This window comes from Antechinus flavipes, chromosome 2, assembly GCF_016432865.1.
Source record: "Antechinus flavipes isolate AdamAnt ecotype Samford, QLD, Australia chromosome 2, AdamAnt_v2, whole genome shotgun sequence".
NCBI classification, from domain to species: domain Eukaryota; kingdom Metazoa; phylum Chordata; class Mammalia; order Dasyuromorphia; family Dasyuridae; genus Antechinus; species Antechinus flavipes.
In genome coordinates, this window is record NC_067399.1 from 647,719,109 (window position 1) to 647,743,204 (window position 24,096).

Below are 24,096 nucleotides of genomic sequence, written 5' to 3' on the forward strand. Positions count from 1 at the left end.
GCACATTTGGTTTCTCCTCACTACTTCCCAACATATATGTGATTTAATACTGAACAGACTTTACAGTAGTATCCATGCTCCTTTGCTCTTCAGGGGCTTTTTTCATTTCATCATCCATCCTGGAAGTTACATGTTCTAATCAAAATACATCTTTTATGCTTGTGGGATGGAGGTCCCAAAAGGTCAACAAGAACCTGACCCTTGGAAAACAAGAGGGCAGCCAACTTGTCAGCTCACAACAGATGCCCACTGAATTTGAATCCCATCTTTTTGAAATGGGAATGATAGTCTGTCTTTACTAAAATGATTGGTGCCTGAGACCTCAGGGCTAGCTATGGAAAAGAAAAGGTCCTTGAAGATTATCCATCACCAGACTTAACAGAAGTTGGCGTGGCTGGGTCAGAGCTTTGCCCACGAAGCCTGAATGAATGTGAATTTGTAATAAGACAAGTAAAGGCAACAGGCATTTTATTATCTAACAAATCCCACTCTTGGGTTGTGGCAATTCTAACATTTTGGCCCAAAGCATTATTTATGGCTCTATATAGATCCTAAATTACCTATAATTTTCTTAGATTCAGGGAAAAAATTCACTTGGCTTTTAAAAGTTTTTATTTCTTACTGACCAAGACATATTTCTAGTCTCTGCAGTAGACTATAAAGGCAGAACAGAAAGTGTCGTAGCAGATCTGAAATGTGTCATTCCAAATTCTATCATCCCACTAAAGGAGATAGAAAGTAAACCATCCCCTAGCAGTCACGTTTTTACGGAACTGTGAAATCTGGTTTTGGCTGGGGTCAGAAAAACTGCCCATCCAGTCACTATATAGAAAGCAGCTATCTCTTTGGGCTGCTTGGAAAAAAAAATAGAAGACCAAGTTCAAAAGATAGCAAGAATAATCTGAGACCCTGAGTGACTAAAGGGAATTATGGGGAACATCTTCTAGAAGCTAGATCAGAGCCAGATTCTGGCATGCTTTAAATGCCTACATGAGAAAGTTGTTCACAATCTAGGTATTTGAACTCTGAGACAAATGGTACAAAGAAAAGTATGTTAGGTTTAGAATTAAAGACCTGAATTCAAATCTTATCTTTGACACTTAATACCTATGTCATTTTGGGCCAGTCACTAAGGTCCCTGGGCCTCATGTTTTCCATATGTAAAATAAATGTTTTGCATTCTAAGGTCTCTTTGCTCCCTCCCAGATCTACATATAAGTTTCTATGCTCTCCCATTTGTCCCTTATGCCAGAACATAACCATAACTCATGGCCACAAGGAGGTCAAAACTGCTAAGTGACGTCCAATAACGATTAAAATATAATTGGGAAATATTTACCAAAATTAATAAAAATGCACTAGAACATAAAAATATGAATTTGTAGTTTTCTAAGTCAATATGAGGCTCTCAAGGATCCATTTATATTTTGATTTTGACGTCACTGCTTACTTAATCCCTTCACATCATCTAGACTGATCTCATTGTCCTGTACACGTACCATACATGCTTTTCCCAGCACCTATGTTTTTGCTTATGCCATTGCCTGATCTGGGATGGAATGTTGTTATTACCACCATGGTACTACCACCACATGGATTACTACAGTTTTCCCCCTTTCCTGAACTTTCATGGGACTTCTAGTTTTTGAATACAAGGGAGCACTTAGGGATATACAAAACCATGTTGTGCCTACTGTTGAAAGCTGATCTGCACACAAATATCTTTATCAATACCATATTTATTACCTGACAATAAACTTGAAATTTTTTAAGGAAGGAGGGCACCTCATGACTATTCCCTCCCTCACTAAGCTCCAGTCAGAACAAGATTGCATTTAATGGATCATATTGCCTGGATTGAAGAGACAGCTTTCTGTTAACAGGGACGGACCTCTCAGATCAAAAGAGGATTATAGTTTGGAAAAAGCACTCCCCTAAAAAAAAGAAAACAGACACTTTTAATAACTTCAAGATCTGAGCCAGAGTTTAGAATGCAGAAAGTACAAATTGCTTCCACTGTTAAAAAGTATAGAAATTAGTCTAGACTCTAGGAAGTAGGAAAGTGACTAGGAAATTTCATTTGACTAAAAAGAAAATATAGTAAGGGATTAAAGATACAGGATTACTTCTCTTCTCTCTCTGTTGCTTTATATCTATCTGTCTCCATATTTCTCTTTCTCTTTCCTTTTCATTCCCCTATACTTGAGAAATTCATTCACCCTAAAATCAAGATGCCAGTTCAACCCCAACGAGGTAATCTACTGTAATCTTCCTTTCAAGAGTGTTTGTATTTCCTTAGGGTATTTAAAAATCCTTAGACTCTCAACTTACAGAAATCATTCTTAATGAGCTTGTGTATTTTTATAGAACTAGAAAATTTCCCTAATGTCTATATACCTAATAATTTTCATTACATTCCTCTTTCTTTCTACCTTGAGCAAAAATGATATTTATATTCAGTGAGGGTTCAGCCTGTTGAACATCCTGTTATTGTCATAAAGGTCTCTGGAGTACTGGTCCTTAAAGAGATTTGATGTTCTCTAATGTTATTAACATTTGGCTAACTAGTTAGTAGTACTTCCTGAGATTATAACATCTCAAAATTGATGGTGCAGATCAGAAAGAGTTAAGCATTACCTGCAAAAAAAAAAATCATGGCTCTGTACATGAAGTTAATCACTTTAAAGTAACAGTTCTCAATTTTTTGGCCTCAGAGACTCTTTCCACTTTTAAAAATTATTTGAGGACTTCAAATAGGCTTTGTTTATATGTTCATATCTATGATATTTACATATAAGAAATTAAAAGTACCTTAACAGTACTATGAAAATAATAGTCTGTACTAAATTTTATAAACCCCAATGGTCCCTGGACCATATTTTGAAAACCCATTGTCCTAAAGACATGTAGAAGGACAAAGGGAAAGGGGCACAATTCTAGCAGATTTGCAATGTTTTATTCCAAACTCTAGCATTACCCCAAGGAGATAAAAGGCAAAAAAAATGCGAGCAAAAAGAATAAAGTTCTATAGCATTGTGGTCCAGTTTGAAGGTCCTATTCTGAAGATCCTTCCACAGGATAGTGGCAGAAACTGGCATCAGAGTTCAAGTGGCCCATGTCTTTGGAATCTGCTATCAGGAGATATATGTTGCATGAAGATAGCTCAGGTCTGTCTGCTCCAGCCAATCCAATCTGATCAGTTCTCTGGGAATTGATGTTTAATAGCAGAAGGGAGTAAGAGAAAAACACCTGAAAAACTGCAAGAACAGATGCTAAAGAGAACAGGTGAGACACAGAAAGTAGAGACATAGGGAAAAAAAATCTAGGGTCATTCTGAGAAGGAAACAAGAGATAACAAGTCCTAAGGTCTATGATGTCTTTATAATAAATGTACAGAGTTTGCCTAATTAACAAAGTGAACTTGAGATATTAATTCAGGGAGGTAAAATAACCACACCAAGTTGGTAAAACGAAGGCTTAGTGGGATAGAGCTTATGTTTGCAATCCTGAAATGGAACTATTTTTCTTAAAAGAAACAGACTTTGGTTAACTGGTACTATAAGTCAGGGAGACACTACTTCACTGATGGCATTGCTGAACCTCATAGGAATAGCAGCAACTCATAAATCCATGCTACTCCATTGATTTACAAGAGCATTTGGGTTAAAATAAAAGGTGGGAGAAACAGAAGTTATACCATTAAAGGAATACATGAGGTGTTCCCAAAATCCTAGTTTGGTTTTCTATAATTAAATGCTTAAAACTACACTAAGACTTTTGGAACACCCTTTGTTATAGACCACTTGACAAAATGGAGGGTGGTCATAACTATCACAAAAATAGTTGTAATAATTGACCTCAACTATCTGGATGTGTTGAGATATTCTTTTAACTAAAATACTTTCATTATCTCTTTCCTAAATTATCACAGTAGATTTCTATTTGGTTTTCCTACCTTTAATATTCCCTTGCTCCTATCTATCTTCTCCTCAAAGAATAGCAAAAACGGTCTACCTAAAATATAGGTTAACCATGACATTCTCTTCTACAAATTCCATTGGTTCCCTACCATCTCCAGGATCTAACAGAGAGTCCTTTGACATTCAAAATTCTTAATAACTTAGCCCCTTTATACGTCTCCAGTTTCCATTATTTTAAAAAGTAATTTGCATAATTATTTGGAGGAATGATAGAGTCAAGAGAAGGATTTTTAGGCATTAAAAAGCCAATAGAAAGTGAAAGACTGAAAATGAGATAGAGAATGCTCACTTTGATAAGGTTACTCAAGATTGCTGCCACATAGTTTTTAATAAATAGTTACTCTAGGGAAGAATGTTTTAAATTGAAGTGCAATACATTGATTTTATTCCAAAAATGTTATTTGATTGTGATAGTTTGTCTGTCTATCTTTGTCTATCAATCTTTATCTTTGTCTATCTTTGTCTATTTATCTATCCATCTGTTTTTGTTTATCTATCCATTTATTTTTTTCTATCTATATTTGTATGTATATATATATCTGACATAGTGGATCAAGATGAGCCTAGTGTCATCAGGAAGACCCGAGTTTACATTCAGGTTCAGATACCTATTGAGCAAGTCACTTAACTTCTGTTTGCTTAAGTTTTTTTTTTTTAACCTGCAAAATGGGGATAGTCATAGTATTTACCTCCCAGGGTTGTTATGAGGATCAAATGGGATAATAATCATAAAGCATTTAGCATAGCACTTGGCACATAGTAGATGCTACATAAATATGAACTATTATTAATCTAACTTATTCTGAATTTCATTTCCAGTGTTCTTAGCTTTTACTTTCCTCAACACACTCTAAAATCTAGCTACACAAACTCACTTGTTTTTCCTTACATGGAATAATAGTCATACTGACACTTAACATTTATATATTTCTTTGAGTTTAAGATATGAAATATATATATATATATATACACACACTTAGATAAGTACAAAGCACTTAACACATCTTATTTATTCCTCATTACAACTCTGGGATGTAGATGATATTATTATTTCCATTTTAAGAGGAAACTGAGGCAAACAGAGGGTTAAATGGCTTGTGTGGAGTTATCCAGCTAAGAAGTATCTCAGGCTGGATTTCAATTCAGATCTTCTTGCATCTAGTTCTAGTACACTAGCCTCGGTGCTATTTTGGTGCTGGCTGTCCTATATGCCTGGTAGACTCCTCCTTATTGCTATTTCTTGTTTTCCTTCAAATCTCAGTACAAATACTACTTTCTACTGAGGACATTTCTTCATCTCCTCCCTCAGAGATGATTTCCCATTTATGGGGTATATATCTTGCATGTTATTCCCCTTTGTATTACAATGTTACTTCCTTAAGGATATTTAACACAGTACCTGACACATAGTAGATAATAAATGCTTGTTTACTGACCAAGGATATTGAGTCTCTTTACATTTGTTTGCATCTCCATTGCTTTGCACAGTATCTGGCACCCACATAGTAAGTACTTGCTAAATGCTTTTTTGACTCAATCTTTGATCCTTCAAGGATCCTTGATTTTACTAGTTCGAAATTTCCTTCATGAATTCAGATTGCAACAATTTATCCATGCCTTAGTAGATGGTTTTTTATGAGTTGTTGTGGTTAAAAAGAATTCAATTGGGTAGATGAGGATTTTATAAACTATGGATAATCTTACTATAATTTTGTCTTTTGAAAGCTAGAAGAAACAACAAAGTATCCTCTTGGCTTGATTCTGATAAATACAAAATATTTATTTGAGAAAATCATAACTGGAAGAAGTTATCATTTTGCCCAAGGCAAGAATATCTGGCAAGGTACTTCTTTGTAGTGGTACAGAAACCTCAACCTTTGAACTTTACAACATTTTACCAGTCTGGCATGTGTCTCTTTGGAATTTAAAGGTAAGGAAAATAGTAACCTTAGAGTAAGATTATGGCCTATCAACTGTCAGGAAGAAGCAAAAAGAAAGGAATCATGCTTTCCCAAGAAGAAGTCACCTGTGCTCAGACAATCTCGTTAGAGCCCACCTATGCTACAATAGCCCTGTTCCCCAAATTGGATGTGTGTCAGCTGCTTAAATTTATAATTTGTGGTTGGTGAATTAAAAATGAGAGGAACCCTCAGAGAAAATCAGTGATAGCCAATAATGAAAACACTGGTTAAAATTTTACAGGGAAAAAAATGAAGAAATTAGCATAGACAACAAAGAAATAATTTTTTTCCCAGTCTACTTAGAGAACCCTAGAGAGTCAACTAAAATCTAATCAAAATAATGAAAAACTTTAGTAAAAATTCAGGATATAAAATAAAATCCAATAAATTTTCAGCACTTCTATATATAACCCACAAAAAGGCAGCAAGAAGAGACAAAAAGAGAAATTTCATTAAAAAAAAAAAAACCTGTGGAAAGTCCAAGTGGATGGGAGTCTACCTCTTATCACACAGGAACGATATGGACACAATTAAAAGCACTTTTCACACAAATAGAGATTTAAACAATGGGAGAAATATTAATCTCTCATGGGTTGGCTGAATCAATATAATAAAAAATGATAATACCCACTTAAATTAATGTACATATTCAGTGCCAAACCAATTAAACTACCAAAGAATTATTTCAGAGATCAGAAAAGATAATTGCAAAATTCATCTGGAGGAATAAAAGATCAAGTATATTAGGGGAATTACTGAAAAGAAAGTGAAGAAAGATAGCCTAGCAGTACTAGGTCTCAAACTATACTACAAGGTGGTAATCATCCAAATAATTTAGTGCCAATGAATAAATAGAGTTGTTGACTAATGAGTAATCAGGTACACATTTGCAGATGTAAATGTTTCAGGAACCTAGTGTGATAAACCAAAAAAAAAATCCAAGCTATTGGAGTAAGAACTTACTATTTGACAAAAACTGCTGGGAAAACTATAAAACAGTCAACCAAGCATAGATTAATCTCATAGATTAATTATACGCTAAAATAAAGTAAAAATGGGTACATGATTTAGATTGAAAAGGTGATGCCATGAATAAATTAGATCAGTATGGAAAAAATTACTTGTCAGATCTATTGATTAAAAAAAAGTTCATTACCAGACAAAAGATAGAGAGGTTCACAGAAGGTAAATGAGATAATTTTGATTACATTTAATTAAAAAGATTTTGCTCAAACAAAACAAACACATGCAAAATTGGAAGGAAACCAGAAAACTGGAAACAATTTACAATTTTTTTTCTGACAAAGTTCTCATTTCTCAATTATATAGGGAAGGAGCAAAATTATTTATTTATTTATGGGGGGGGGGCAGCAATTTAACTGTTTTATTAACAAGGCCAACCGGTTACTAAAAAGGATGGTCATTTGACCATCTCTTTTAGACCAGAGACAAACTCTCCATCAAGGCTTCTTGGGACTTATGAGGGGAAAGAATGTGAAAGCAAAAATGGAAAAATGAATGACTGATAAAAATCAAAGGGGGCAATTCCCTTTGATTACACTGACAAAATCAAAGAGGACAATTCCCTTTAATGAATAGACTTACAGATAAAAGATGCAAAGGGAAAAAGTTGATTTCTCCCTTACTCTAGAAATATGGCTCTGATTTATTCTTCTCCAGCTCAGGCCAGTAGAAGTTTCTTACAAAATTGATCTCAAAACACTTAAAATTTTTTTTCCGAATAGACAGGTAAGATGTGAAAGTTAATGAACAATATTTGTAAAAAATAAGAGCCATTCCCAATTGATTAGTGCCAAAGGATATGAACAACTAGTTTTCAGAAGAAAAAACCCAAAACTATCAATAGTCATATAAAAATATTCTAAGTCACTAATAATTAGAAAATCCACATTAAAACAATTCTGAGATATTATATCACACCTATAGATTGGGTAACATGAGAGAAAAGTAAAATGGCAAATATTGGGAAATTTTTAAAAAATAGATATACATTGCTAGTGGAGCTGTGGTCCAGGTCAACCATTTTTGAGAACAATTTGAAGCTACACGCAGAGCTGTAAAACTGTGGATATATTTTACCCAGCAATACCATTACTATGTCTGGTTCTTAAAGCAATGAAAGGATCCATATGTATAAAAATAACTTTAACAGCTCTTTTTGTGGTGGCAAAGAATTAGAAAATGAAGTGATGCCCTTCATTTAGGGAATGACTGAACAAGAACTTGTATGTAATTATGATGGAATACTACTGTGCTATAAGAAATGATGAAGTAAATTTCTTTTGAAAAAACCTGGGAAGACTTATGTGAACTGACTCAAAGTTCTAGAGCACTGTGCGCAGTAATCACCATACTGCACAACTGGGAATGATGTAGCTATTTTCAGTAATACAAAGATCTAAGACTACTTTAAAGGATTTATTGTGGAAAAAAAATGCTATCTGCCTTTAGAGAAAAAAATTGTTGGAGACTGAATGCAGATCAAAGCTTACTTTTCTTTTAAACTTTCTTTCTTTTTTCTTTTAGGTCTGTTATCTCTCACAAGATAACTAATATGGAAATATGTTTTGCATGATTACACATGTATAGCCTATGCAAAATTGCTTGCAGTCTTAGGGAGGGGGGCAGAAAGGGAGGAGAGAAAGAATTTGGAACTCAAAATTTTAAAATAACAAATGTCAAAAATTGTTTTTAATAATAATCAGAAAAAATAAAATATTAAATAAGAAAAAATTAGCTACTCTTCTTAACATAATGATCCAAGATAATTACAAAGTACTCATAATGAAAAATGTTATCCACCCCCAGAGAGTGAACTGATGAACTTTGAATGGAGATTCAAGCATATTTACTTTTGCTTTCTTAATTTTCCTTGCTTTTTGTGTGTATTTTGCAATGTGGTTAATGAGGAAATAGGTTTTGCATGACTTCACATATATAATGGATATTGCTTTTCTTGCTATCACAATTGGTGGGGGAGAGGCAGGAGGGAGGGAAAGATTTCAGAATTGAAAATAAAAATTAAAAAAATAATAATACTAATAACAAAGGTGTTAAAGAAAAAGTCTCATGTGATACTAGACTTTAGAAAAGTCTATTTGAAGGAGCTTAGAGACAAAATGGATATGAGTTCATGGCCTAGGATTCTAAAGGGGGTAAATAATGGCTCAGAAGGCACTGGAAGGACATTCTGATGACTCACAACCATGGATAGTACAGATGAGAGAGAAAAGAGGTAAGCATTTAGAAAACAACATATCAGCATATGGATTTCACTTGGAAGTACAGATTTTAAAAAGCTTATAGAAAAGAGAAATATATATATATATCACTAGACATAGTTGTGAGAGTCCCAATAACATGTAAGAATAATATTAGGAAAACTAAAATTCAGTATCAACTGAAGTTATTGGAAATGCTAAGAGCACACACACACACACACACACACACACACACACACACACAGCTCTTGCTGCTATGTAGGGCAAGAAAAGGAACATAATTTAGCTGGGCTTTTAAAATTAACTTTTTTTCCCCATGGAAACTGAAGGATTGACAGTCAGTTCAGGCAGGGAGGAAGAAATGAGCAGAGAGAGAAGGGCTAAGTAATGCCAGAGTCGAGGGAGGAGATAGAAGAGAGTCAAAATGAAATAAAAATAAGTGAATACATGAAGCCATATGGAACATCATCAGAAGAACAAAAGGCAGAAAAGTTCATTAGGAGCATGGATACAAACAAGTTGTACATAATAACAGGTTGTCACCCAATGAACCTCGGTTACCCCTAGCATTCTCCTAATGGCAAGCTGATGTATGCTATTCACATCTTCCTTTTTACCATCTGAGATTCTGTAATTTTAAAGGAAATGCCTACTGGTCCTAGATGTTAGTAGTAGTAGTGGTAGTGGTGGTGATGGTAGTAGTAGCAGTAGTAATTGTGGTGGTAATAGTAATAGTAACAGCAGTGGTAATAGTACTTACTAGTAGTAATAATAGTAATAATGATGATGAAGGTAATGATAATATAGTTAACATTCATATAGCGATTCAGGATTTTTAAAGTTTTATGTAGATCATCTCATTCAACCCATACAATCACCCTGTGAGAAAGATGCTATTATTATCATCCTCATTTTACAGATGAAAAATTTAGACTGAGAGATATTAAATGACTTAAACCTTATAGATTATTGAGAGATAGAGACAGAGACAGACAGACAAACGGGGAGGGGGAGAGAGAGAGAGAGAGAGAGAGAGAGAGAGAGAGAGAGAGAGAGAGAGAGAGAGAGAGAGAGAGAGAGAGAGAGAGAGAGAGAGTAAGAGAGAGAGAGAGTGAGAGAGAGAGAGAGAGAGAGAGAGAGAGAGAGAGAGAGAGAGAGAGGAAAGGCAAATTGAGGAGTGAAGTCAAGAAGAAGATATTATTAAGCTCAAAAGCTAGATTATTGACAAGACAACTGATTGAGTTGTCTTATGTACCACAGCACTTGGCACATCAAGTGCTTACTATGTAGATTCATTATGTCCATGTGAGCCAATAATGGAGGTTCTAGATAAAAAGTCACATCCATTAGAATTTGAAGATGATTGGTTATTGTTTTGTAGGGACCTTGACATTTTTTAGGGTGATGTGGAGATCTACCTGGAAAACCTCACTTTTTTTGTTGGACTTTTTATATTCTTGGACCGTTATCTTTTCCTAATCCAATTTATATAACTTTAAGAAAAAATACTATTTCTGGATGTTGGTCAATACAGATGCATTGTGTATATTTGTCAAGGACTCAGGAATACACAAATGTGCTGTCAAGATATACAACCACTCCACTGGTTTAGGAGGTCATAAAATATGATGCTTATGAGCTACTAGAATTCAACTTGAAGACTGCAAAATCCAAAGAAAATTACTGTGTATTAAAATTTCCTGGAATGGGCCTATAATAGCATTTGTACATGGACCAAAAGATAGAAATCCTGAAGATGCAGTTTTGAAGAAAAATGACTTTTCAATCGGATCAGTGAATTGGGAATCAGTATAAGAAGGTTTAAGTCTTGGATAGTGATTGTGTATAAATCTTGCTAGTCATGGCACGTTTGGAGATCTTCTGAACCCATTATTTTTTAATGAAGAGCACTGGGAACTGCACATCATCTTGGATGGCCTAATGATATCCTTGAGGCCCTGGAGGTCAAGACTTTAGGGCTAGTTAAATAAAAGATATGTATTATATTAGCTTTTAGTAACTAAATTGATTATTTGATTGATTGTATAGTGATGAGAACAGGATAGAACAGGGAAGGTAAAGTCTTCGTTAGAAAGACTCTAAGCACATCTCCAAAAGCCAGTTAAATGCAACAAATAATTCTTCATCATCTATTATGTGCAAAGCACTGTGTTAGTTGTCAGGAGATACAAATATAAAATGAATAACAATTTTTGGTGTTGTTGAATTTGCCTTCTATTGAAATGATGGCCACCTTCTATCTGAGTCAAGTTGAGGCAAGTTTGGTTGTCAGAGAGGGATAGAAATGGAAATCTTGATACGTAACATGTAGTTTGAGGGTTGTACAAGGCCACATAAAGTATCTGTAGGTCCACTGGGAACAGGGAGCAGTGTATCATATTTTGTGTAAGCAGTTCTTGGCAGCTACTGATCTAGCCCTCAATGTGTAAATATGCTGTGTTATGAAGAAGACTCCCATAAATGATTTGTGGGTCTATTTGTAGTACTCAGACCTTGAGTCCCTATTCTGTATCACCAAATCCATATTGGATATTTCTACTCAGATACTTCATAGATATTGCAAACCCTGCATATCCAAAACAGAAGACATTATTTTTTCTTTCAAATCTATCTTCCCAATTTCCCTGTTTCCTTCCAGTATGAATATTTTCATCATTGAATTATCTTCAATTTGTCATTCTCCTTCACCCAACATATAAAATGCTCTTCTCTCCCCTAACATGGTCCAAGTTCAAGATCTCATTATCTCTTACTTGGGTTATTGCAATTAACTTTTAATTGATTTCCCTTCCTCAGATTTCTACAATTTCTAATCCATCCTCTACACAATTACCTAAGTGATGTTCCACAGTTACAATCATATCTTCATTTGCTCAATAATTTCCAAAGGCAATCTATTATTTCTAGAATCAAATATAACCTCTCTAATTTGCCGTGTGAAAGCCTTCAAAACTGAGTTCCCAGCTCTATTTTTGGCTTATAATGCATCAGTCCCCTTCATGTACTCTTTCGGTCCAGCAAAACTGTCCTATTTTCTATTGCTCACACAGAATATTCTACTGTCCCATGTCTTTGAACTAACTATCCCTCATACCTAGAATGAACTTCTTCTTTGCTTTCACCTCTTAGACTCCCTAGCTTTCTTCACAGTACAGCTTAAGCACCATTTCCTGCATACAGTATTTCCTGTTCTCCTAACTGGTAATGCTTCTTTCCAAATTACTTTTTATTAATTTTTATACATATCTACATATGTACATGTTACTCCCTTATTAGAATGCAAGTTTCTTGAAGAGATACTGTTTCATATTTGTCTTTGTATCTTTAGAACCTAGAATGCTATCTGGCACATTGATACCATTCATGGTAGCTCCTTACCATGTCATAATAGATGGACAGCTTTTAGGACTATGGTCAAATCCATTCTTGTCAGACAAGAGTGAGATTCACAATCAGGATTTCATCAGTGCAGCACGCCTTTCCCTGGCAGATATCACCATGGCTTCCAATCCATAAATTTGTAGAAAGTCATTCTATGACTGAAAAAAGTGAACACTTGGTGGACAGCCTTCCAGTGACAAGTCCATCTTCCCTTATTCTGTATCTGGGACAATAAATGCAGAATCCATCTCAAAGCATATCCTGAAGGCCTTTCCAGACTGGTAGTCCTCTCTGAATTTGTTATCCTTTTGGAGGACTCCATGGCATCATGAGGAATCAGAGTTAAATTTTATTGGTTTGTAAATAATTTCTAATCAGAAAAATCAGATCGCATCACTATCTGTAGAATGAATTCAAGTCTCCTTAATAGTACTTCAAATGTATGGAAAACACTATTTAGTCTAGGAAAAATTGTACTTCTTAAATAATTATTAATGGATATCTAGGACTGGATTATCTTTCTAATACAGTTATATAAATATACATAAAATCTTAAATTATATATAATAAACAATACATTTGATGTAACTATATATGTATACACATAATATATGTATGTGTATGTATATATGCATATGTATATTATATGTGTGTATGTATGTGTGTGTGCATAAACTATAAAATCTTCAATGGAAGAACCAGCACACTCGGCAGTAGCTGAAGCAAAGACTAGAATTCCTGTTGCAGAAAGTTCTGACTCTCACAATAAGAGGAAATTATTGGAAAGTACTTCATTATACTAGTTACAAGTTGGGCTAGCTGGGGCAGCTAGGTGGCGCAGAGGATAAGTACCAACCCTGAAGTCAGGAGAACCTGAATTCAAATCAGATCTCAGACACTTAACACTTCCTAGCTCTGTGACCTGGGCAAGTCACTTAACCCTAATTGCTTCAGAAAAAAAAAATACCTCTTAAATACCTGGTCACACTAAGCCAGAGCCATGACTAAGTTATAATGAGTTAGCTCAGATATTCAAGTGGAATATTGATTTGATGTTGTCTCCAATTGTTTGACTTATGACTTAGACATTGCTGCCTGTCCTCATGCCCTACCCACATTTTCCTTCAGGTTCTTTTGAGCATCCTCTCAAAATGCTTTGAGATTTCTTCCCTTTCTGCTGATATTGTGGATCCCTAGGGAGAACATGGACTTTCCACAGGTCATCCCTTGCACTTGACATGTTACCAGCTATCTTAATGTTTGATCACCCATTACTGTGATGTCATCTTTCCTTATAGGTCTTCTTCATTACCCTTTATTTGTACTGTGTCCTGCTCATACCTATTTGCATTCCATTATTGCCCTCTGAGTGATGAATGAGCTAATTCTTCAGAAAATGTAGTATTCTTTGTTTCAGAGTCATATAATAACAATTGTGAAATATTGCTATTAAAATTTTTTTTCTGATAAGAATTCTGAAATCATTAAAGGATAATTTACAGCTCCCCAAAGACAATAAATCTACCCTCCTACTTTAATTTTTATTTTAATTCTGGGGCCTGCTCATTATCCATTTCATTTTGTCTATCCATGTCATTTTTGGGGGAGGTGGATATCTCAATTGCTTGTCTGGTTGCTTATTATAATATGGTCAATCAATTTCCTTTATCCACTTGGTCTTTCAATCAATCAAGAATTATTATGTGCATATTAAATGTCAGGTATTATAGCAAGAACTGGGTGTACAAAGTTCAGTAACTGACACAATAAAAACAAAATAATCCCCCAAATCCCCTTTCTCCAAAAGTTTTTATTCTACCATGAATATAATAATTATATCGGTATATGAAAAATCAATAGATATTTGTCTTGGGGAAGAAGGTACCAGTCACTGGGAAGCATAAGTCTGAAAAGGCTTCATGTAAGTGGCACTTGAATTGATTTTTGACTCAAATAAGGCTTTCTAAGGGTATATTGGAAGTCATATTGAAGAAACTGATAGTTAATACTCCTTATCTTCAGTTCCCTTTTCATCAAGTATCAGTCACCAGAACTACCGTATATACTCTATTGAAGACCTACATTTTTCTGATCAGTAACCAAACACCATTTGTTGTCTAAAACAGTGTCTAAAACAAAAATTTCTCCCCACTAAGAAAAAAGCTGAACTTGCAATATTATCTGGTAATGATGGATATCAGTCATCCCTGCATGGATTTTCCTTTTTTCTCAGAAACTGAAAGTGGTGAATTAAAGAAAAATACAAGTGGTGAATGGCTAGATTCCATGACTGAAGCATCTAATACATCTTGCTCTCTCCCCCACACACATCAGTGAAATTGGATCTTGAAAAGCAGTAGTTATAATGGAATGATCCCTAGGTTTATTGATTTTTAGATGAACTCTTTAACCTACTTTGGCACACATTTTTGGGAAAAAGATCCAATATGACTCAGACTCTGAGGTGGTAAGTCAAAGTAATTTGAGGCATTGAAATAGACTGGAAAAGATAGTTTACATCTTAATAGAATCAGAAGTTGTTACAAAAGCCTGGCAGTAGAAATACTATTTGAATATTGCACATGTAGTGTCTAGCAGTGAAAGAGGAGTTTTGCTTGGGAAGTGTATATCATAAAACAATTTAGAAGGGCTATTCCTATTTGAGGAATCCTTGAAGACATTGTTTCACATTAAAAACTAAGGTACAGAATTACATATAAACACATGCATATGTGTGTGTGTGTGTGTGTGTGTGTGTGTGAAACAAACACAAATACAAAATGCATATATATGCATGTGTGTATATAACACACACACACATATATAAATGTATACCACCTTGAGGGGAATATGTACACACATGTTTTTATACACACATATATTTATGCAGAATTGATGTAGTGGAGAGCCTCAGGTAAAAGGATATCTGGACCCAAATTCACCTTTGGCAGTTACTAGCTTTGGCACCTTGGACAATTTGCTTTCTAAGTCTCTAAGATATAGAACACATATCAATCTGTATTGGCAGAGGAAGCTTTATCACTGGGAATTTTCTATATAAAGGAAATCAGAGACTTATGTTTATAATCTGAAGATATATGGATATATACATACATATATGCACACAATCACATAGTACATACATACATGCATACACTTAGCATGCATATACATGAAGAGAAAAGAGGGGGAAGGAGTGAAGGAGAGTCAGAGAGACATTAAGACACACACATACACACACACATACAGAGATAGAGACAGAGATACAAAGAAAAATAGAGAGTCAGAGAGAGACAGAGAGATAGAACAGAAATAGAGAGTCAGAGAAAGAGAGACAGAGAGATAGAACAGAAACAGAGAAACAGAGACAGAGACACACAGAGAGAAAGACAGAGAGAGAGAGAGAGAGAGAGAGAGAAACAAAAAGAATCTAAACTAGATCAACATGGCTAAAATCTTTGCATTCCCCAAGACCTTGTATTCATCTTTACTCTGGACATTTTCTGCTCTGTTGCATCATATGAAAGTAATGTGGGAGCCAAATTATAAGAGTCTTAAAATCTAAGCTGGGTATTAAAAATATTCCAGAAGTATTCGATTTTAATTACCTCCAGTAAAGGCTGATTTTATGGCCCAACATGATCCAGAGTTCAGCCTCAGTTCTCCAAGGGTGTACCAGCATAGAATAAGGTCCTGTACAAGGAGCCTCCTCCAACTTCTGTCTTCCCTCTGACATTACCTCCAGTTTACCTGATATGTCTTATATAAAAAAAGTTATTTATATGTTATTTCCCCTATTAGAATGTTAGTACCTCTCCTAATATCTGCCCCTCCCATTTCTTTAGTCTCTAGGTACCCCTATGGGGAGGAGAGGCTGCTAACTAAAGGTACAAGGTATGTACAGGAGAATAGGTCCTGGGATAGCTTTCAGTCAGGTCTGGAGATGGGCCATGGCTGTGATATGTGTATAGTGGTTTATCACCAGGAAAATGACATATGATGACCATCTACCAAAAGCACGGATTGGATTGTGACCAGCATTGGCAAATGGATAACCAATAAGTCATGGATCTTTGGAGTCTTGAAGCACTTTAGTTACTGGCAAAAGCTGTAATATGCTGGCAGAATTTCCTTTTCTTGGAAATTCAACATTGGACAGGAATTTTTCTTGGTAACAGTTGCCATGCAGAAACATCTTGATCTAAAATTTATTGTCATAATTAATAATTAGTGAAGTTTTTATGAACATAGCTACTATACATAAACATTCAGCTTATGCTCAATGCCATTTTAGAGCAGAAACCAGGTCCAAATTGCAGCTCTTGCTGTGAATTATGAGATGCAGCGAGGAATAAAAATGTGTGGAATGCAGCATGTATTGGCAATGAAAGGAAACAATTTTGATCCCTTCACAATGTCAAACAGAGCCTTCCACTAATAAACAGAGAGGGGTTCACAGGGCACCTTTCATTAATACATTTCATTAGCTTCCTCTTATCTAAAACTAGGGGTTGTAGTCTTGCATTAGAATGGCTGAAAGAGCAGCCTCCAGCCCTGACCATGCTTGAACTGAGATTCAGGACTAGTATTAAGTAAGGGAACAAGACCCCAGGAGTCCTTTTACCTTCTTTTATTTTTATGGTTTTTATATCTTTTGGTTTGATCTCTCCTTTCCTCCTTTCCCCTCCCCACTAACGATGAAGGGATGAAGTCTTAAATGATTTTACATACTGTGTGTGCTTTAAAACTTGTTGTTGCTACTGAATTCAAGCTTTGTATGTGGGGGCGGGTTAGATGATTCTCAGAGGTGCTTTCCAACTTGGTAATTTTAAAATTCTAGGATTTTCTTTTTGGGGCATGATTGTTATAGCTTACTGACTTGAAGAAACAGTAGGGAAAGAGTTGGCTCCAAATTTTATGACTTTCAAATAAGGACACATTCAGAAATATTTACTCCATTTATCATTAGTTTCATAGACTCCTGTTCTTGAATTGCTTGACCCTGCAGGAGAAAATAATGAAGTCTTGTTAGTACTTCAGATTATATAATATATCAATCTTTAAAGAATAACAAGCATTTTGCTTATTATTATTATTATTATTATTTAAGCTCCACTGGGCAGTCACTGCTGCATAGCATGTTTTGTGTTCAGTTTTAGTCATTTTTATCATATTCTTCACAATGTCTGTTCTCTATCTTCTCTTTGTTGTCATTGTCTCTTTACCTATACTGGAAGATGCCCACTTTTCCTACTTTACTGAGAGGATTAAAGCCAAACCATTGAAATTTACTCAATGTTCTTCTACTCCACTCTTCTTAATCTCTTAGCGTCCCCATCATCCTTTGCTCCAAATAAAGTTAATAGCTCCACTTTCACTTTTGTTATTTCTTCTCTTTCTTTGACTTTCTCAATAAATGCTATCCCTTTTCCCTCAGTCTTTATTTTTTCCTCTTTACAAACATCTTACCATTAGCCTACAAACATACTTCAAAAAATTCCCTATCTTTCCTTTACTGTATTATCTCCTTAAACTATCACCTTATTTTTCACTGTTAGTATGCTGGTCAACTATTCTTCATGGAAGTCTACTCTCTCAACAACTGTTTCCTATTCAATCCTTTATGTTTTGGTTTTCTAATTTACTATTATACTGGAAGAGCTTCTTCTAAAGTCATTATTGACTTCTTAGCTAAAGAGGTCCTTATTCTCATCACTCTTTAACATTTGGCATGATGGATCCCCTTCTCCTTGACAACCTTTTTTTCTTTGGTTCATGATTGTTGATTATCTTGGTCCTCTCTTACTGTCCTTCGCTGTCTCTTTTGCTTCATCTTTCTTTCACTTGTGAAAACTGGCAATTCTATTACAATTTTTTTCTACTAGAGTTGTTAAAATCATTGGAGCATAATAACTTTGCCAGAGGTCACTCTGTTCAGTATAACTTAGGCCTTCTTTTTGCAATAGACAACAGGATGCTTCTTAGACCTAACCTCTGAATAAAGAAATAATTGGGGATATGTGTGTGTGTGTGTGTGTGTGTGTGTGTGTGTGTGTGTGTGTGTGTGAGAGAGAGAGAGAGAGAGAGAGAGAGAGAGAGAGAAAGAGGGAGAGACAGACAGAGAGACAGAGAAAGAGAGAGACACACACAAAGAGAGAGACAGATAGACACATATACACACACACAGAAAGAGAGAGAGAGAGAGACAGAAACAGACAGAGAGAGAGAACACATGAACTTTTAGAGAAATGTCTATCCAAATTTTTTTAAAAAGCACAAACCTTGCAATTCCATAGAAATTACTTCTATAAATTGAAAATACAATTCTTTCCAGCAATTCTAAAGACACAAAACATGAAGTATTTTTGAAAGTAGGCCTCTCACAAACACCTAGTTTTTCCTCCCTTGAAACCAGGACACCTGTACTTTCCAACTTATAGCAAATATAGATTTACATATAGATAGACAGGTGGATAGACATATGGACAGTCAGGCAGATAGAGTGCTTTTTGCTCCTCTGTTGTTATAAAGAGAGAATAAAATTTCTGTCTACCACTGGGCTATGAAGGAATCTCCAGCCCTCCTTCTTCTACTGCCTAAGAAAGTGAAGAATATAAAAGATATGAAGACAACATAAAATAAAATGTGAATTTATTTAAAATTTATTAAATAAGGGAAGACAATGAACATTTACATATCATCTACTTTGTTCCAGGCACTGTGCTAAGCATTACTTATATGTTAATTCATTTGATCCTCATCACAATCCTGTAAGATAGGTGCTATTATTAACCCCATTTTACAGTCAAAGAAACTGAGGGAAAGAGAAGCTAAGTGTCTTGTCTAGGAAAATATAGTTGGTAAATGTCTGAGGACAGATTTGAATTCAGGTCTTCTTAACTCCAGATCTACTGTTCTATTTCCTGAGCTACTAGGGACCTCTGGAAATAAAATAAAATAAAATAAAATAAAATGAAGAGATTGATTCTGAAAAACCATTGGGAATCATGCAGAAAAAGAGGAAAATTTTTATACCTTTTTACTCAAAGATTTAACTACTATATATCCAAAATAAATTAAGGATAAAGGTCTATATATACCAAGATATTTATAGCAGTGATGTGTGTGTGTGTGTGTGTGTGTGTGTGTGTGTGTGTGGTGTGTGTGTGTCATTTGGTAGTAGGAAAGAGCTAGAAACAAAACAAATGCCCATGGATGAGAATGGAAACAATATCATAGTAAATGAGTATAATGAAACGTTATTGGGCCATAAAAAACAATGACTATGATGAAGACAGAGAAGGATGGAGAAACTTATGTGAATTGATACAAAATGAAGTAAACAGAATCAAGGTAAAATATAATTAATGACTACAACAATGTAAGTGGAAAGAAAGAACTCTATGACAATAAAAATCAAAAGTGAATGTTATAAAAAATGACCAAGATTGGCCCTCCAGTCACCTTTCTTGCTTCTTTGCAGAAGTAGGTGTCTATGGATATGGAGAATTCTAAATAATGTAAGAGTTGATCAATATGTATTTTAAAGGTCATTTGCAATAATCCACTCTGATGCTTGGAAAGATCATATTTATAGTGGTAGGTATTCCTTCCATTGGTACAGATTGCTACCCCTCCATCTTTTATGGCTTCTAATGGTTTTCAAATTCATTAACAGGCAGACATCCTTACAATGTCTCCCTGCACTTACCATCAGATAACTGCAAGAATGAAAGGGGACATTTATTTAACACTTTAAGATTTGTAAAGTGCTTTAGGTATATTATCTCATCTGATCCTTACAATGACCTTGCAAGATAGGTACTATTAGTACCCTCCATTTTATAGATTAGGAGGCCATAAAGGAGAAGGTGAGATGCCTGGGCTACTAAGAGTCTGAGGTAATATTTGAACAAAGTACTAAATCTAGTACTTCGTACACTGTATCATCTACCTCCCTTTGAGAATAGACACAGACTTGAAAAGAGGCTTCACCTACTGGCATTCCCTTAAAATGCCCCTGCTCATCTCTTCACCATGATAGGGAACCACAGATAAACTTTGGTGTATTTAATGAAGCTCAGGGAGTCAGGGAGCTCCTGACCCACTGGGCTGTCTTCTTCAGCTCCCTTTTTATACTATTCCCCTTCAAAAACTCTGTGCAGTGATTGCTTTATTCTTTTCTATGCATTTTGAATAATAATTTTAAAAAACTGCCTGTGGAATTGAACAAACATGTTTTTATTCATGCCTTAAAATACTTTTTTTATGCCTCCCCTGCAAGGCTTTTGTTTGTTTCCTTTTTCTCTGAGCAATGAATGATTGTTTATTAAACATAATCATAATAATAAAGTAGAGGTAGGGTCTCTTCATTGGCATTAGTTCAGATTTCCATTTAATCTCTCCCTGGCCTCACTTTATTATAACTCCATCCAGGAGCGTATTTCATAACCAGCATGTGTCACAGTGAATGAAGTCAGGCTTCAGAATAACATGTCAGTAAGATGATTGCTCATGGAACACACAGTACCTCTAGTCTATAATTAAGTTAGAGGGGGAAAAAATCCTGTACTAAAAAAAACAGTATAAGACTTTCGTCAATACATAAAGAGCAGAAGATGAAGAGATCAAGGATGTCCCTTTAAGCACATTTGCCAAATTATGCAACATTCTTGGCATTGGACATGGTCTGAATACCTCAGAGCCTCTTGCAAAACCAATGAAGGGATGTAGTGGCCCTGGTGGAGCTAGTAACAAGTTTGATGGGCTCAGGCGGCTCACTCCCCTTCTCCCACCAAAGTGGACCTTCAAATTGGGGTTTGACCCTATTTTGACAGATGACTAGTGAAGATTTCATTGGTTCCAATGGAAACAAAAATAAGCATCAAAGACCTGATTTATTTAATCTTGGATCTTCATAGACTTCTTCAAAATGAGTCTGATGCCCCATGGACTCTCAAAGGTAGGGACTGAAGATCCAAAGCCCTGACAGATCCTTTCAAGTTGCAAATGATAGATTTGAGATGAGGTGGAATTATAGAGCTCATTTAGTTCATGGAATAAATGGTTGAAATGAGATTTGAACCCAAGTCCTTTGACTACAAAGCTATCTATCACTTTTCCTACTATACTGTGTTTCTCCTCAGCTTCCTTGTATGATTCCAAGGATGAACCATAAATATGTACTTTATCTATAGCTGTCATGCAAGATTCAGAGAAACTCCTGGCCAGATGTGGATGACTTTTGCAATTATAGCAACTCTTTTTTTTGGGGGGGGAGGGTTAAGCAATTGAGGTTAAGTGACTTGCCCAGAGTCACACAGCTAGTGAGGATTAAGGGTTTGAGACTAGATTTGAACTCAGATCCTCCTGACTCCAGGGCTGGTGCTCTATCTACTTCATCATCTAGTTGCCCCTACAAATGCCATAGAGAAGTTGTGATCTCTATAAGTGATAATGTTACCACAGTAATTAAATAGCAGGTTCCTGAAGTGATGGAGAAAGTTTGCACAATAAATCTCATAATCATAGCTTTAGGCTTTCAAGGGACCTCTGAGATCATGAAATTCAACTCCCCTTTATAGATTAAGAAACCGAGGCCTATTTCTGAAGGGACTTGGCCAGGGTCATACTATGAGTTAATGGAAAAAAAGGACTACAACCCAGGTGATTTGACTCCAAATGCAGTCTCTGCAGTTAAAGCCTGAGAAAATGCTTTCCTTGTGTAGGTCCTTGATGATGTTTATTAAAATTGAAGTGTTTTACAGGCCTTGTGTTCCTTCTCATAAAACTCAGCATCACTTAGGGAAAATGCATAAGAGGTCACCCATTTAGTAGTAGAAAGAACTCTTATTCTAGGGCTTCAGCAGGATGAAGGTTGGTAGGGATAGAAGTGCCAGGATTTTTTATAATGATAATGGTGACATTTATAAAGTACTTCGCTTTCTGGCAAGCAAAAGTACACCTGTCTTCCTAACTTTCCTATTAATGGGAAGGGTAATACAATCCTTCCAATCAGGTAGGTTGGTAAGTTCAGTCTTCTTCAGCTCTCTTTTTTGCTCAACTCACATATTCAATTAGTTAACAATTTTTTTTCAGTTTTTTCTTTATCACATCTCTCTTATATGTCCACTTCATTCACAGCCATCATCCTAGTTCAACCTTCATTGCCTCTCACTTAGACTATTGCAGTTGCCTTCTAATTGTTCCTCCCTGCCTCAAGTCTTCTCTCTCTCCAATCTTTTGAATCATCTAGTTAAGTAATTTTCCTGAAGCACTGAACTAACCACTGCTCAATAAACTCTAATGGCTACCTCATTCCTAGGATCACATATAAAGTATTTAGCACTTAAAGTCCTTTACAAGCTGTCTTCTGACTCTGTAGTCTTTTAACATATTTTCCTGCCATGGTCACATAGAATCAGACATGACTGAATGACTGAACAGCAACAACAATAATCTTTTGCCATGAAGCAGCTAGGTTGTGTTGGGAGTAGAGCATATGTTCTTGAATTCAAATCTGTATCAGCTGTATAACTTTGGGTGAGTCACTTAATCTCTGGTTTCCTCAATTATGAAATATAGATCATCCTAGTCCATATTCCTCAGCGTTGTTGTGAGAGATGATGAGATAATATTTACAAAATCTGAACCTTTAAACACTGATGGTGTATTATTATTATTATATGATCATTAATGGATTGATTGATCTATTTGATCCTTCATGCAATCCTATTACCTACTATCTTAGACCAATGACATTGTTATAATTATTTTCATATAATAGATTGTAGGATCAGAAATTTTGGGCTGGAAAACATTTCAGAGTCCAGCTAGTTCAATCCCCTAATTTTGTAGATGAGGGACAAGAGGCACAGAAAATTAAAGTGACTTGTTTGGTGTCAGATGATAAATATTAGAAGCAAGATACAACCACTGGTCTTGTTTCCTCCGAATCCAGTACTTAGTCTATTATGTTCTCTTTTTTTGGAGCACAAGTTCAAGGGCTAGTCCACTTCGTATTACATTTCTCCTTGTGTAAAAATCAGCTGAGACCTAATGGAAAATTGACTGACTTCTAGACAGGTGACCTTGCACAGATAACTTTTCTCCTTGAGTGTGTTTCTCCATCTATATTCAGCTATTAAAATCAAGACCATCTGGGACTTTTCATGAAAAAGATGTAAAATAATCTGAGCCTTAGAGATAGGTAGGAAGGATATCAACAGATGGAGTTTGTGGGTGTGAGATGGCATCCAGTTATAGAGAATGCTATGAACCAAAGCATTGGAGGGGGTGAGTGAAAGTAAGTGGTGTGTTTGGAGAGGTAGTAGGAGAACAGTTTTGTGGGAGACTAGAGAGGGATTAGTGTGTAGTATACATTCAACCAACCGTTTATTAAGTGCTTCTTATGTTATATTCCAAGTACTATTCTAGGCTCTGGGGATACAAAGTTAAAAAAAAAAGCCAGTTGTCTTTGTCTTCAAGAGGTTTATATTAATGTGGGAAGTA